At 40.2% G+C, this 15,582-nt stretch overlaps 1 long non-coding RNA gene across 1 annotated transcript; it reads left to right on the plus strand.

The window, feature by feature from the left end:
- The first annotated feature begins 11,317 nt into the window (after positions 1-11,317).
- On the plus strand, positions 11,318-15,344 carry LOC141257898 (uncharacterized). Its single transcript, XR_012318120.1, has 3 exons — positions 11,318-11,373; positions 11,659-11,696; positions 15,238-15,344. It is a non-coding gene; the product is annotated as an uncharacterized lncRNA (long non-coding RNA).
- The last annotated feature ends 238 nt before the right edge of the window (positions 15,345-15,582 follow it).

Here is a 15,582-nt window from a genome sequence, read left to right on the forward strand (position 1 = left end):
CTTATTCTCCACACTTCTGCCCTCTTATTCCTCCACACTTCTGCCCCTTATTCCTCCACACTTCTGCCCCTTATTCTCCACACTTCTGCCCCTTATTCTCCACACTTCTGCCCCTTATTCCTCCACACTTCTGCCTCTTATTCCTCCACACTTCTGCCCCTTATTCTCCACACTTCTGCCCCTTATTCTCCACACTTCTGCCCCTTATTCTCCACACTTCTGCCCCTTATTCTCCACACTTCTGCCCCTTATTCCTCCACACTTCTGCCCCTTATTCTCCACACTTCTGCCCCTTATTCCTCCACACTTCTGCCCCTTATTCTCCACACTTCTGCCCCTTATTCCTCCACACTTCTGCCCCATTATTCCTCCACACTTCTGCACCCTTATTCTCCACACTTCTGCCCCCTTATTCCTCCACACTTCTGCCCCTTATTCTCCACACTTCTGCCCCTTATTCTCCACACTTCTGCCCCTTATTCCTCCACACTTCTGCCCCTTATTCCTCCACACTTCTGCCCCTTATTCTCCACACTTCTGCCCCTTATTCCTCCACACTTCTGCCCCTTATTCTCCACACTTCTGCCCCTTATTCCTCCACACTTCTGCCCCTTATTCTCCACACTTCTGCCCCTTATTCCTCCACACTTCTGCCCCTTATTCTCCACACTTCTGCCCCTTATTCCTCCACACTTCTGCCCCTTATTTCTCCACACTTCTGCCCCTTATTCCTCCACACTTCTGCCCCTTATTCTCCACACTTCTGCTCCTTATTCCTCCACACTTCTGCCCCTTATTCCTCCACACTTCTGCCCCTTATTCCTTCACACTTCTGCCCGTTATTCCTCCACACTTCTGCCCCTTATTCCTCCACACTTCTGCCCCTTATTCTCCACACTTCTGCCCCTTATTCTCCACACTTCTGCCCCTTATTCTCCACACTTCTGCCCCTTATTCCTCCACACTTCTGCCCCTTATTCTCCACACTTCTGCCCCTTATTCCTCCACACTTCTGCCCCTTATTCTCCACACTTCTGCCCCTTATTCCTCCACACTTCTGCCCCATTATTCCTCCACACTTCTGCACCCTTATTCTCCACACTTCTGCCCCCTTATTCCTCCACACTTCTGCCCCTTATTCTCCACACTTCTGCCCCTTATTCTCCACACTTCTGCCCCTTATTCCTCCACACTTCTGCCCCTTATTCCTCCACACTTCTGCCCCTTATTCTCCACACTTCTGCCCCTTATTCTCCACACTTCTGCCCCTTATTCCTCCACACTTCTGCCCCTTATTCTCCACACTTCTGCCCCTTATTCCTCCACACTTCTGCCCCTTATTCTCCACACTTCTGCCCCTTATTCCTCCACACTTCTGCCCCTTATTCTCCACACTTCTGCCCCTTATTCCTCCACACTTCTGCCCCTTATTCCTCCACACTTCTGCCCCTTATTCTCCACACTTCTGCCCCTTATTCTCCACACTTCTGCCCCTTATTCCTCCACACATCTGCCTCTTATTCCTCCACACTTCTGCCCCTTATTCTCCACACTTCTGCCCCTTATTCCTCCACACTTCTGCCCCTTATTCTCCACACTTCTGCCCCTTATTCTCCACACTTCTGCCCCTTATTCTCCACACTTCTGCCCCTTATTCTCCACACTTCTGCCCCTTATTCCTCCACACTTCTGCCCCTTATTCTCCACACTTCTGCCCCTTATTCCTCCACACTTCTGCCCCTTATTCTCCACACTTCTGCCCCTTATTCCTCCACACTTCTGCCCCATTATTCCTCCACACTTCTGCACCCTTATTCTCCACACTTCTGCCCCCTTATTCCTCCACACTTCTGCCCCTTATTCTCCACACTTCTGCCCCTTATTCTCCACACTTCTGCCCCTTATTCCTCCACACTTCTGCCCCTTATTCTCCACACTTCTGTACCTTATTCCTCCACACTTCTGCCTCTTATTCCTCCACACTTCTGCCCCTTATTCTCCACACTTCTGCCCCTTATTCCTCCACACTTCTGCCCCTTATTCTCCACACTTCTATACCTTATTCCTCCACACTTCTGCCTCTTATTCCTCCACACTTCTGCCCCTTATTCCTCCACACTTCTGCTCCTTATTCTCCACACTTCTGCCCCTTATTCCTCCACACTTCTGCCCCTTATTCTCCACACTTCTGCCCCTTATTCTCCACACTTCTGCCCCCTTATTCCTTCACACTTCTGCCCCTTATTCCTCCACACTTCTGCCCCTTATTTGTTCCACACTTCTGCCCCTTATTCCTCCACACTTCTGCCCCTTATTCCTCCACACTTCTGCTCCTTATTCCTCCACACTTCTGCCTCTTATTCCTCCACACTTCTGCCCCTTATTCTCCACACTTCTGCCCCTTATTCTCCACACTTCTGCCCCTTATTCTCCACACTTCTGCCCCTTATTCTCCACACTTCTGCCCCTTATTCTCCACACTTCTGCCCCTTATTCCTCCACACTTTTGCCCCTTATTCTCCACACTTCTGCCCCTTATTCTCCACACTTCTGCCCCTTATTCTCCACACTTCTGCCCCTTATTCCTCCACACTTCTACCCCTTATTCCTCCACACTTCTGCCCCTTATTCTCCACACTTCTGCCCCTTATTCTCCACACTTCTGCCCCTTATTCCTCCACACTTCTGCCTCTTATTCCTCCACACTTCTGCCCCTTATTCTCCACACTTCTGCCCCTTATTCCTCCACACTTCTGCCCCTTATTCTCCACACTTCTGCCCCTTATTCTCCACACTTCTGCCCCTTATTCTCCACACTTCTGCCCCTTATTCTCCACACTTCTGCCCCTTATTCTCCACACTTCTGCCCCTTATTCCTCCACACTTCTGCCCCTTATTCTCCACACTTCTGCCCCTTATTCCTCCACACTTCTGCCCCTTATTCTCCACACTTCTGCCCCTTATTCCTCCACACTTCTGCCCCATTATTCCTCCACACTTCTGCACCCTTATTCTCCACACTTCTGCCCCCTTATTCCTCCACACTTCTGCCCCTTATTCTCCACACTTCTGCCCCTTATTCTCCACACTTCTGCCCCTTATTCCTCCACACTTCTGCCCCTTATTCCTCCACACTTCTGCCCCTTATTCTCCACACTTCTGCCCCTTATTCCTCCACACTTCTGCCCCTTATTCTCCACACTTCTGCCCCTTATTCCTCCACACTTCTGCCCCTTATTTCTCCACACTTCTGCCCCTTATTCCTCCACACTTCTGCCCCTTATTCTCCACACTTCTGCTCCTTATTCCTCCACACTTCTGCCCCTTATTCCTCCACACTTCTGCCCCTTATTCCTCCACACTTCTGCCCCTTATTCCTCCACACTTCTGCCCCTTATTCCTCCACACTTCTGCCCCCTTATTCTCCACACTTCTGCCCCTTATTCCTCCACACTTCTGCCCCTTATTCTCCACACTTCTGCCCCTTATTCTCCACACTTCTGCCCCTTATTCCTCCACACTTCTGCCCCCTTATTCTCCACACTTCTGCCCCTTATTCCTCCACACTTCTGCCCCTTATTCTCCACACTTCTGCCCCTTATTCCTCCACACTTCTGCCCCCTTATTCTCCACACTTCTGCCCCTTATTCTCCACACTTCTGCCTCTTATTCCTCCACACTTCTGCCCCTTATTCCTCCACACTTCTGCCCCTTATTCTCCACACTTCTGCCCCTTATTCTCCACACTTCTGCCCCTTATTCTCCACACTTCTGCCCCTTATTCCTCCACACTTCTGCCCCTTATTCTCCACACTTCTGTACCTTATTCCTCCACACTTCTGCCTCTTATTCCTCCACACTTCTGCCCCTTATTCCTCCACACTTCTGCCCCTTATTCCTCCACACTTCTGCCCCTTATTCTCCACACTTCTGCCCCTTATTCCTCCACACTTCTGCCCCTTATTCTCCACACTTCTGTCCCTTATTCTCCACACTTCTGCCCCTTATTCCTCCACACTTCTGCCCCTTATTCCTCCACACTTCTGCCCCTTATTCCTCCACACTTCTGCCCCTTATTCCTCCACACTTCTGCCCCCTTATTCCTCCACACTTCTGTACCTTATTCCTCCACACTTCTGCCTCTTATTCCTCCACACTTCTGCCCCTTATTCCTCCACACTTCTGCCCCTTATTCCTCCACACTTCTGCCCCTTATTCTCCACACTTCTGTCCCTTATTCTCCACACTTCTGCCCCTTATTCCTCCACACTTCTGCCCCTTATTCTCCACACTTCTGTACCTTATTCCTCCACACTTCTGCCCCTTATTCTCCACACTTCTGCCCCCTTATTCCTCCACACTTCTGCCCCTTATTCCTCCACACTTCTGCCCCTTATTCTGATGGCCGCCCGTTCTTGTCTCTTCAGTGCTCGGAGTTATCATAATTTCTGGGGTTTTTTTGAGGATTGACTTCCGGTTCTTCATGTGACTGACATTTGGGGGGGTTTCCTAGCTGTGGACCTTACCTGTCAATATTTTCTTCTCCAGGCCTCTTAGTTCTCACTTTTGTCCTAGATGATGGGAGAAGTCGCTCATGAAAGAGGTTTATATCCCGTTCTTTATTCATGGTTGTGATATAAGGTAAATTGTGAGTGAGCCCCTCCATGGATGAGAAGCCCCCCGCACATGAATGGTCTCGGGCTTTACTGCTGGCAGACACAGGACTTATGGCAGTGTCACCTTTTCTTCTCTGGACGATCATTCTTCCAGACGTCCCAAAGAGTTTGAGGGGCTTCATCAGAGAAAATAACACAACCTCCGTCCTCTGCCGGCCAACGCCTGCAAAGTTGTTTTCAGACTGTTTTTCCAAGGGAATATTGCATGGCCTATAAGTCTCCTTACACCAGCTTGGCGCTTTAGTCTCCCCATCAGAGGCCTCTCATACATCCAAATCAGATCTTATGCTCTGCACTGAGGAGGGGAAAACACCACGAAACACGTGTCTACAAATGTAGATTCTGGCTCGTTAAGGGGTCGAGATTGACTTTTAGGATTGCTACCACCGTTAGGCAGCGGAGGCGATTTGCATGATCACTAAACCATAGAAATATCCGACTAAAACATCGAAAAACATTGAAGCTGCCAAATTTGTGAAATCAAGATTTATATCTCGAAACTTTTTGCCACGACTGTATTCCAGACGTTAGACAATAGACAATTTTTTGCATGATGCCATCACGCAACAATTAGTATCCACCGAATTATGCTGCATTGGTGTCCTACTCTGATTAATTTCTTAATATTTGTTATATGTCTGCCTAATGATCTGAGCTCCATATATCTCCTGCTCGTGATACCAGTGATTACCACTAGGGGGAGCGTCCTGTATACTGTATTATCATTGAGCATAATGTGTGATCAGTATGCAATGAGCTCCTGAGCTCCACCTAGTGGTAACTGCAGGCACTCAGAATCTAATCTATCAAGCTACATTGTGTCAATGCCGGGAATTCAGGGAAAAACTAAGCTCTGCCCCCCTAGAAAAGACGGGAATCTTAACTTTAATGAAATAATGATAGATGGAGGAATTAAAATCTGTGCTAAAAACATAAGCCAGGGTGAACATATATGCTATGGATTGGACAGGATGATGAACGGCTCATCAGACCCTGAGACGTAGATACTTCATCATTTTATCTGCAAACGTAACTGTAGACGTTCCCGACTTTATGGAGAGTCCTGACCTCTTCTTCTTCTCTCCCGCAGGGGTTTTTCATATTCATTTTTGGCTGTTTGCTTGATAAGAAGGTAAGTGGAATAATTTAAATTAAGCAGAACCAATCAGATTAGACTAATTCAGATTATGATAGATGAGATTGAACCAGATAAGTTCCGACTTTACTGCACTAGATACAATTAGATTAGATTAAAATAGATTACATTAAAAAAAAAAGTTTCACTAGACAACATAGGACTATCTACACTACTTTAAATAAAAATTAGACTAGACTAAATTAGACCAGATTACACGAGATTTATTAGTATAAAATAGATTAGACATTAGACTATGATGAGTTGGATTACACAAGACTAGGATTAAAATATAATATATTAATCTAGACAGAAATAGGATTCCAGTAAAACACCCTGGATTATCTTGGGCCAGACTAAATTAGAACGAAACAAAAAAAAAAAAATAGTTTAGACTAGATTATTTTTTATCAGATGAGATTTATAGACAAAAACTAAAACTAAAGTAGAATATATTCAACGAGATTAAGTTTAGATAACAACAGATGAAAAAGAAAGTGGAGTAAATAAAAAAAAAACAACTAAATAACACTGAATTAGATTAGACAAGATTTAAAATATCGAAATAAATAGAAATAAGAACTAAGTTGAACTAGACAAAGATTAGAGCAGATTAGACTTAAAATGAGACTGCACTAAACTGAATTTGACTAGATGAATCTGTATTATATTAGATAAATTTATATCTGTCTACCAGATTACTCCAGATTACGTTAAACGACACTAGACTATATTAGACTAGACTGGGCTGATCTGTATTAAATTAAACTAAATGGCACTAGCTTAGACTCGATTTAAAATAGATTAAATCTGGTTTTCGTGACTATACTAGATTGGACAAGATTATAGTACAATAGATTAGATTAGACTAGACTGGTCTATATTAGATTATAGTGGACTACACTAGATTAGACTAGATTAAAATGCACTAAATCTGGTTATCTTGACTATACTAGATCGGACAGGATTATATGACATTCGAATAGATTACACTAGACTAGTTCTCGTTATGTTGTCTACACTTGATAAAAAGAAAGCTACATGACATTAAACTAAACAATATCACATTAGACTAGACTGTACTAGATCAGATTGTATTTGACTAGATCTCATCTGTCTTGACTAAACTTGATAAAATAAGCCTAGTCTACACTAAAATAGACTAGATTATTAGACTAGACTGCGATAGATCAGACTAGACTATATTAGAAAAGAATACATTTCACTAGAATAGACTGCACTATATTTAAGAAAACTAGTCTACGTTACATCAGATTATTTTAGATCTGATTATTTTAAATACCCTATATTAGACTAGACTATATTGTACTAGACTACACTAGATTACACTAAATTAGACTAGACTGTGTTGGACTCCACTAGATTAGATTCAACTATTTTTTTTTAAAAAAACAAGACTACAAACAATTAAACTAGACTGTACTAGATTTGACGAGACTATATAACATTAGATTAACTATTTTCATGTTACTAGATTATATTAGATTAGACTAGACTACAATAGATCAGACTAGACTATATTAGATTAAACTAGACTACAGTATATAAGATTATCCTAGAAGTGATTATCTTGACTGCACTGGATTAGATTAGAGTATATTAGACTTTACTTCATTGGATTAGACAAGAATTCACTATATTAGACCCGATTAGATTAGATTATACAACACTATATTAGACTAAACTTTATTAAATTAGATTAGATTGCACCAGATTAGACGTAACTATATTAAATTACAGTAGGCAGTACTAGCTTAGATTTAAACTAAATTAAATTAGATGAGATTACACTGGATTAGACCAGACTTCACTAGTTTAGATTAGACTTCATTATCTTGACTAATCCACATAAGACTAAACTATATTATATTAGACTAGACTAAATTAGACAACATGAGATTAGACTAGTCTATATTGGATTAGAGTAGACTATAATATACTAGATTAAACTAAAATACACTAGATTAGACTAGACTATATTAGAATAAACTCGACTACACCAGATTAGATTATACTACACCTGATTATCTTAATTGAACTAGATTAGACTAGATTATATTAGACCAGAATACATCGGATTAGACAAAAACAGATTAGATTAGATTAGAGTAGACAAAATTAGAATAAACTAGACAACAGTAGATTAGACTAAACTACACTAGATTAGAATAGACTATATTAGAATTGACTAGAATATTATAGATAAAACTAGACTGCACTAGATTAGACTAGAATGCACTGGATCATTTTATACTAAACCTGATTATCTTAACTGCACTAGATTAGACTAGATTATATTAGACTAGACTATGTTGGATTAGACTAGAATACACTAGATTAGACTAGACTATATTAGATTAAATTAGAATTTACTAGATCATATTTTAGATTAGACTAGACTCCACTATATGAAAGAAAACCAGCCTTGACTTGATTAGACTAGATTATATTACATTGCACTGGACTATTTTAGTTGAAACTGAACTGCACTAGATTAGACTATTCTATAATGAATTAGTCTAGTTTAATCTAATATAGTTTAGTCTAATATAATCTAGTCTCATCTAGTGCAGTTAAAATAATCAGGACTAGTCTAATATGATTTAGTGTATTCTAATCTAATATACTCTAGTCTAATCTAGTGTAACCTAATCTAATAGTTTCGTCTAATCTAGACTAGATTAGACTTTATTATATTAGACTAACCTATTTTAGAATATATCAGACTACACTAGATTAGATTAGACTATATTGGATCAGACTACATTAGATTAGATTAGACTACACTAGATTAGATTAGACTAGACTAGATTAGATTATACTAGATTAGATTAGACTACACTAGATTAGAACAGACTACACTAGATTAGACTACACTAGATTAGATCAGACTACACTAGATTAGATTAGACTACACTAGATTAGACTATATAGGATTAGACTACACTAGATTAGATCAGACTATATTAGATCAGACTACATTAGATTAAATTAAACTGCATTGGATAAGCCTACACTAGATTAGATCAGACTACACTAGATTAGATTAGACTATATTGGATCAGACTACACTAGATTAGATTAGACCATGTTGGATCAGACTACACTAGATTGGATTAGATTACACTAGATTAGATTAGACTATATTAGATTAGACTACACTAGATTAGATTAGACTATATTGGATCAGACTACACTAGATTAGATTATACTATATTGGATCTGACTACATTAGATTAGATTAGACTATTTTGGATCAGACTACACTAGATTAGATTAGACCATGTTGGATCAGACTACACTAGATTAGATTAGACTATATTAGACCAGACTACACTAGATTAGATTAGACTGTATTGGATCAGACTACACTAGATTAGATCAGACTACACTAGATTACACTATATTGGATCAGACTACACTAGATTAGTTTAGACCATGTTAGATTAGACTACACTAGATTAGATTAGACTATGTTAGATTAGACTACACTAGATTAGACTGTATTGGATCAGACTACACTAGATTAGATTAGACTATATTGGATTAGACTACACTAGATTAGATCAGACTATATTAGATCAGACTACATTAGATTAAATTAAACTGCATTGGATAAGCCTACACTAGATTAGATCAGACTACACTAGATTAGATTAGACTATATTGGATCAGACTACACTAGATTAGATTAGACCATGTTGGATCAGACTACACTAGATTGGATTAGATTACACTAGATTAGATTAGACTATATTAGATTAGACTACACTAGATTAGATTAGACTATATTGGATCAGACTACACTAGATTAGATTATACTATATTGGATCTGACTACATTAGATTAGATTAGACTATTTTGGATCAGACTACACTAGATTAGATTAGACCATGTTGGATCAGACTACACTAGATTAGATTAGACTATATTAGACCAGACTACACTAGATTAGATTAGACTGTATTGGATCAGACTACACTAGATTAGATCAGACTACACTAGATTACACTATATTGGATCAGACTACACTAGATTAGTTTAGACCATGTTAGATTAGACTACACTAGATTAGATTAGACTATGTTAGATTAGACTACACTAGATTAGACTGTATTGGATCAGACTACACTAGATTAGATTAGACTATATTGGATTAGACTACACTAGATTAGATCAGACTACACTAGATTAGATTAGACTATGTTAGATCAGACTGCACTAGATTAGATTAGACTATATTAGATCAGACTACACTAGATTAGACTGTATTGGATCAGACTACACTAGATTAGATTAGACTATATTGGATTAGACTACACTAGATTAGATCAGACTGCACTAGATTAGATCAGACTACACTAGATTAGATTAGACTATGTTAGATTAGACTACACTAGATTAGATTAGACTATATTGGATCAGACTACACTAGATTAGATTAGACTATATTGGATCAGACTACACTAGATTAGATTAGACTATATTGGATCAGACTACACTAGATTAAATTAGACTATTTTGGGTCAGACTACACTAGATTAGATTAGACCATGTTGGATCAGACTACACTAGATTGGATTAGACTACACTAGATTAGATTAGACTATATTAGATTAGACTACACTAGATTAGATTAGACCATGTTGGATCAGACTACACTAGATTGGATTAGACTACACTATATTAGATCAGACTACACCAGATTAGATTATATTAGATCAGACTACACTAGATTAGATTAGATTAGATCAGACTACACTAGATTAGACTGTATTGGATCAGACTACACTAGATTAGATTAGACTATATTGGATTAGACTACACTAGATTAGATCAGACTGCACTAGATTAGATCAGACTACACTAGATTAGATTAGACTATGTTAGATTAGACTACACTAGATTAGATTAGACTATATTGGATCAGACTACACTAGATTAGATTAGACTATATTGGATCAGACTACACTAGATTAGATTAGACTATATTGGATCAGACTACACTAGATTAAATTAGACTATTTTGGGTCAGACTACACTAGATTAGATTAGACCATGTTGGATCAGACTACACTAGATTGGATTAGACTACACTAGATTAGATTAGACTATATTAGATTAGACTACACTAGATTAGATTAGACCATGTTGGATCAGACTACACTAGATTGGATTAGACTACACTATATTAGATCAGACTACACCAGATTAGATTATATTAGATCAGACTACACTAGATTAGATTAGATTAGATCAGACTACACTAGATTAGACTATATTAGATCAGACTACACTAGATTAGATCAGACTACACTATATTAGACTATATTAGATCAGACTACACTAGATTAGATTAGACTATATTAGATCAGACTACACTAGATTAGATTAGACTACATTGGATTAGATTTGCTCAGGTTGCAGTAGATTAGATTAGACTAGAATGAATAATATTTATAGTGTAACGTACATTTTATGTTCCAGGTGATGGATATGATAAAGAAGAGGATGTCGAAGACCCCCGTATTCAGCAGCACGGTAAGCGAGATACTGATCAATGTCGCCCCGGAGGCTCCTGTAAGAAATAACAATGACTATCACTATTCTGGTGGGTGCGCGCCCCCCAATATTACAGCTGAGCCCCTCCTGGTGACACGTCTCCCCCCCAGCGCTGGCTGGACGCGCCCCACTAAAGTGATATGATTGGGACTTGTTCCCTTTGTCCTTTCTTCCCCTCCCCGGCCGTCCACCTTCCCAATCACTGGACCCCCCGCTCTTGTATGGATATTGTATCTCCTCGTCCTGATATTTATTTCCCCGCAGGCTACAACCGTCAGCTCCTATTAAGGATCCAGGAGATGGTAAGAGGACTTCAGTACACTGTGCCCTAAAATAATGCAGTGATGGACGTCCGGAAAGATCCAGAGCAGCTGTAGTCGGCATCCGGGAAGCTGAGGTATAGGAGCTGTTTGCGGATCAGTCGCTGTGCCGCTGTGCCCTGTGATATGAAGGGAACATTCAGCTCCGAATTTACATTTTACGAGAACATTGACCACCGCATCTCCTCCACGTCACAGGCAGCACAAGCCCAACTAAGGGCCAATAGTGTGAGGGCCCCAACAGACGGCTCCTTATGTCTCAGCTTCCTGGACGTCCATGAGGACAATGTGAGGACAAGTGGTTCGTTAGTGGAGGACAATGTGAGGACAGGTGGTTTGTTAGTGGAGGACTATGTGAGGACAGGTGGTTCGTTAGTGGAGGACAATGTGAGGACAGGTGGTTTGTTAGTGGAGGACTATGTGAGGACAGGTGGTTCGTTAGTGGAGGACAATGTGAGGACAGGTGGTTCGTTAGTGGAGGACTATGTGAGGACAGCTGGTTCGTTAGTGGAGGACAATGTGAGGACAGGTGGTTCGTTAGTGGAGGATAATGTGAGGACAGGTGGTTCCTTAGTGGAGGACAATGTGAGGACAGGTGGTTTGTTAGTGGAGGACTATGTGAGGACAGATGGTTCGTTAGTGGAGGACAATGTGAGGATAGGTGGTTCATTAGTGCAGTTATTTCTGAGGCTTTTGGTGGTGTTAGACCTTAAAGTAAAAATCCATGAAATGTCTAAATTCACCGTCCCCCACCCACCTAAAAGCCCAATCCCTTAAAAAAAAGACCCTCCACCCTTGGTCCGTTGCCCACCTAAAAGCCCAATCCCTAAAGAAAAAGACCCTCCACCCTTGGGCCGGCGCCCTCTCCAGTGTTTGATATTATTGCAATATCTGTGTTCAAAGGTGGGAAAGGTCTATGGGTAAAAGGTAACAATCAAAGCCCCCTTCTCTTTTCCATACGACCCCCATCTGCCAAATGGGGACCTTCATGCTTCTTTCCCCATCACTTAAAGCCAGTAGGAAGTGTTGGCCTAGTCTGAGTTATTACAGATACAGGACATAATGAGCAAACATTGGGGTGTCAGGCTTAGTGGTTACAGACTAAACTGAAATTAGACTAAACTAAAGTAGGTTAGAATAGATTAGTCTAGACTACAGTATGTTAGACAAGCTTATACTAGACTGGGGTAAGCTAGGGTAGACTAGACTAGAGTAGGATAGAATAGACTAGACTAGAGTAAGATAGACTAGAGTAGGATAGAATAGACTAGTCTAGAGTAGGATAGACTAGACTAGAGTAGGATAGAATAGACTAGACTAGAGTAGGATAGAATAGACTAGACTAGAGTAGGATACAATAGACTAGACTAGACTAGAGTAAGATAGAATAGACTAGACTAGAGTAGGATAGAATAGACTAGAGTAGGATAGAATAGACTAGACTAGAGTGGGATAGAATAGACTAGACTAGATTAGGATAGAATAGACTAGACTAGAGTAGGATAAAATAGACTAGAGTAGGATAGAATAGACTAGACTAGAGTAGGATACAATAGATTAGACTAGAGTAAGATAGAATAGACTAGAGTAGAGTAAGATAGAATAGACTAGACTAGAGTAGGATAGAATAGACTAGACTAGAGTAGGATAGAATAGACTAGACTAGAGTAGGATAGACTAGACTAGAGTAGGATAGACTATACTAGAGTAGGATAGAATAGACTAGACTAGAGTAGGATAGAATAGACTAGACTAGAGGTAGGATAGAATAGACTAGACTAGAGTAGGATAGACTACAATAGGTTAGAATAGATTACACTTGACTACAGTAAATTAGAATAAATTATACTAGAGTAGATTCGGTTACAGTATGATAGAATAGCTTAGTCTAGACTATAGTATGTTAGACAAGCTTATACTAGACTAGAGTAAGTTAGAATAGACTAGAGTAGGCTAGACTACAGTAGGTTAGAATAGATTAGTCTAGACTAGAGTAGATTGAAATAGATTAGACTAGAGTAAATTAGACTACATTATACTACAGTAGGTTAAATATATTAGTATAGACTGGGGTAGATTAGAATATATTACACTAAACTAGAGAAGGTTAAATGACTCTAGACTAGAGTAGGCTAGACAAGTTTATATTAGACTAGAGTAGATTAGACTAGATTACCATATGTTACAATAGATTAGACTAGAGTAGATAAGGCTACAGTAAAATAGAATAGATTAGTCTGGATTAGAGGAGGTTGGAATAGATTATGCTAGCATTAGGTAGTAGATTAGGCTACAGATTAGTGTAGAGTAGTATAAATTAGAATAGATTACACTAAACTAGAAGGTTAAATGACTCTAGACTAGAGTAGGCTAGAACTGTTTAGACGAGACTATAGTAGATAAGATTAGACGACTGGATTAGGTTAGGATAGATTACAGTAGACTTGAAAATAATGAGAATTACGTTAAATTGCACCAGACTACACTATGTGAGACCAGGATACATTTGGGCAAATATTTGCTTAGCACAGATTGTCTTAGATTTGAGTAATTGACATTAGACACAGCTAGCGTATACTCGATTTGATTAGACTGGAGTAGGCTACAATAGACTAAAATTTAGCTACTTGTCATCTTTGTCTCCACTGTCAATCAAGAAGAGAGGGCGTCTTGTGCAGGGGTAATGTCACTGTTCCCTTTGAGTATTTTACATTAGTCCAGACTAGAATAACATGCCCGACAATGGTTCAAATTAAATATAAGTAGTTTGGAATAGATTAGACTAGAATAGAAAACACTCCGCACTTTACTCCTCGTTAGACTGGACGAGGCTACATATAAGCAGACGCGCGCGGACGGGCTAAACTCCACCAACTTAGACGAGACTAGAGAATTCACTACAATAAAATGTGATCAGATTACAATATTTTAGACTAGAGCAGATTAGGACAGACTAGTGGAGAGTGCACTCAAGCAGGTGACACTTCACTAAACTACTCTGAATTAGATTAGACTAAAAGATTAAACTTAAACTAAATCAGACTGGGCTGAGCACAATGAACTACTCTAGATTAGGCAAGACCGATGGGGAACTAGGCAAACTTTACATAAATTAGTAGTATAGGCGAATATAAGAAACATTGTAATAAAACTTATAAGTGAAATCTGCTTCTCTCAGTGAGACACTTCTTCCCCCTCCTGACTCCTGAACTTGAGATGGCAGATTACTTAGCCTTCCACAAGGAAGACAATAGAGCAGAGTGAGAAAACAAGCAGAGGGAGACATAGAAAGATCGTGCTGAGCTTTCTCACAAGTCTTTTACCTGATCTCAGAGCTGGATTCACATCTACACTGCTCAGTGCTGCTGTATAATTTCCTCCATACTCCTGCTGCTTCTCTCTCTCATATACACAGGGCGACTTATTATAGAAAGTTACCTTTTACATCAGATTAGATTAGACTGGGCTGGACAGTTTTACATTATCAGCCTTCTTCCAATTTTTTTCTCCCCCCTCCCTATAGGTTTTGCAGAGTGCACAGACTACAGCTCATTACAAGAACACAGACTCAACACCTATTCCTGAGGATTAGATGCCGCCATCCAGATGCTTCTCACGGATTATACCCCATTGTCTCTATTTTGTCTAAGGGTCACCCTCTGCTACATACCTATACTGGAAAGGGGCAGCCCAAAACATTCACCTGTCCGGCTGATTAAAGGGCACTAGGGTGACTCCTGGTTGGTTCCTTCTCTCATTTTTGGTATTGGTGTCCTTCTCATAGGCCATAGGTGGTCAGGACAGTGCATTAAGGGGACCATGGGAGGAACGATTTACCTATAGCAGCCATTACAGCGCCTCCTGCACT

The sequence above is a fragment of the Phyllobates terribilis genome, unplaced genomic scaffold (assembly GCF_046119375.1).
Source record: "Phyllobates terribilis strain yellow unplaced genomic scaffold, ASM4611937v1 Scaffold_3__8_contigs__length_932513732, whole genome shotgun sequence".
Classification (NCBI taxonomy): domain Eukaryota; kingdom Metazoa; phylum Chordata; class Amphibia; order Anura; family Dendrobatidae; genus Phyllobates; species Phyllobates terribilis.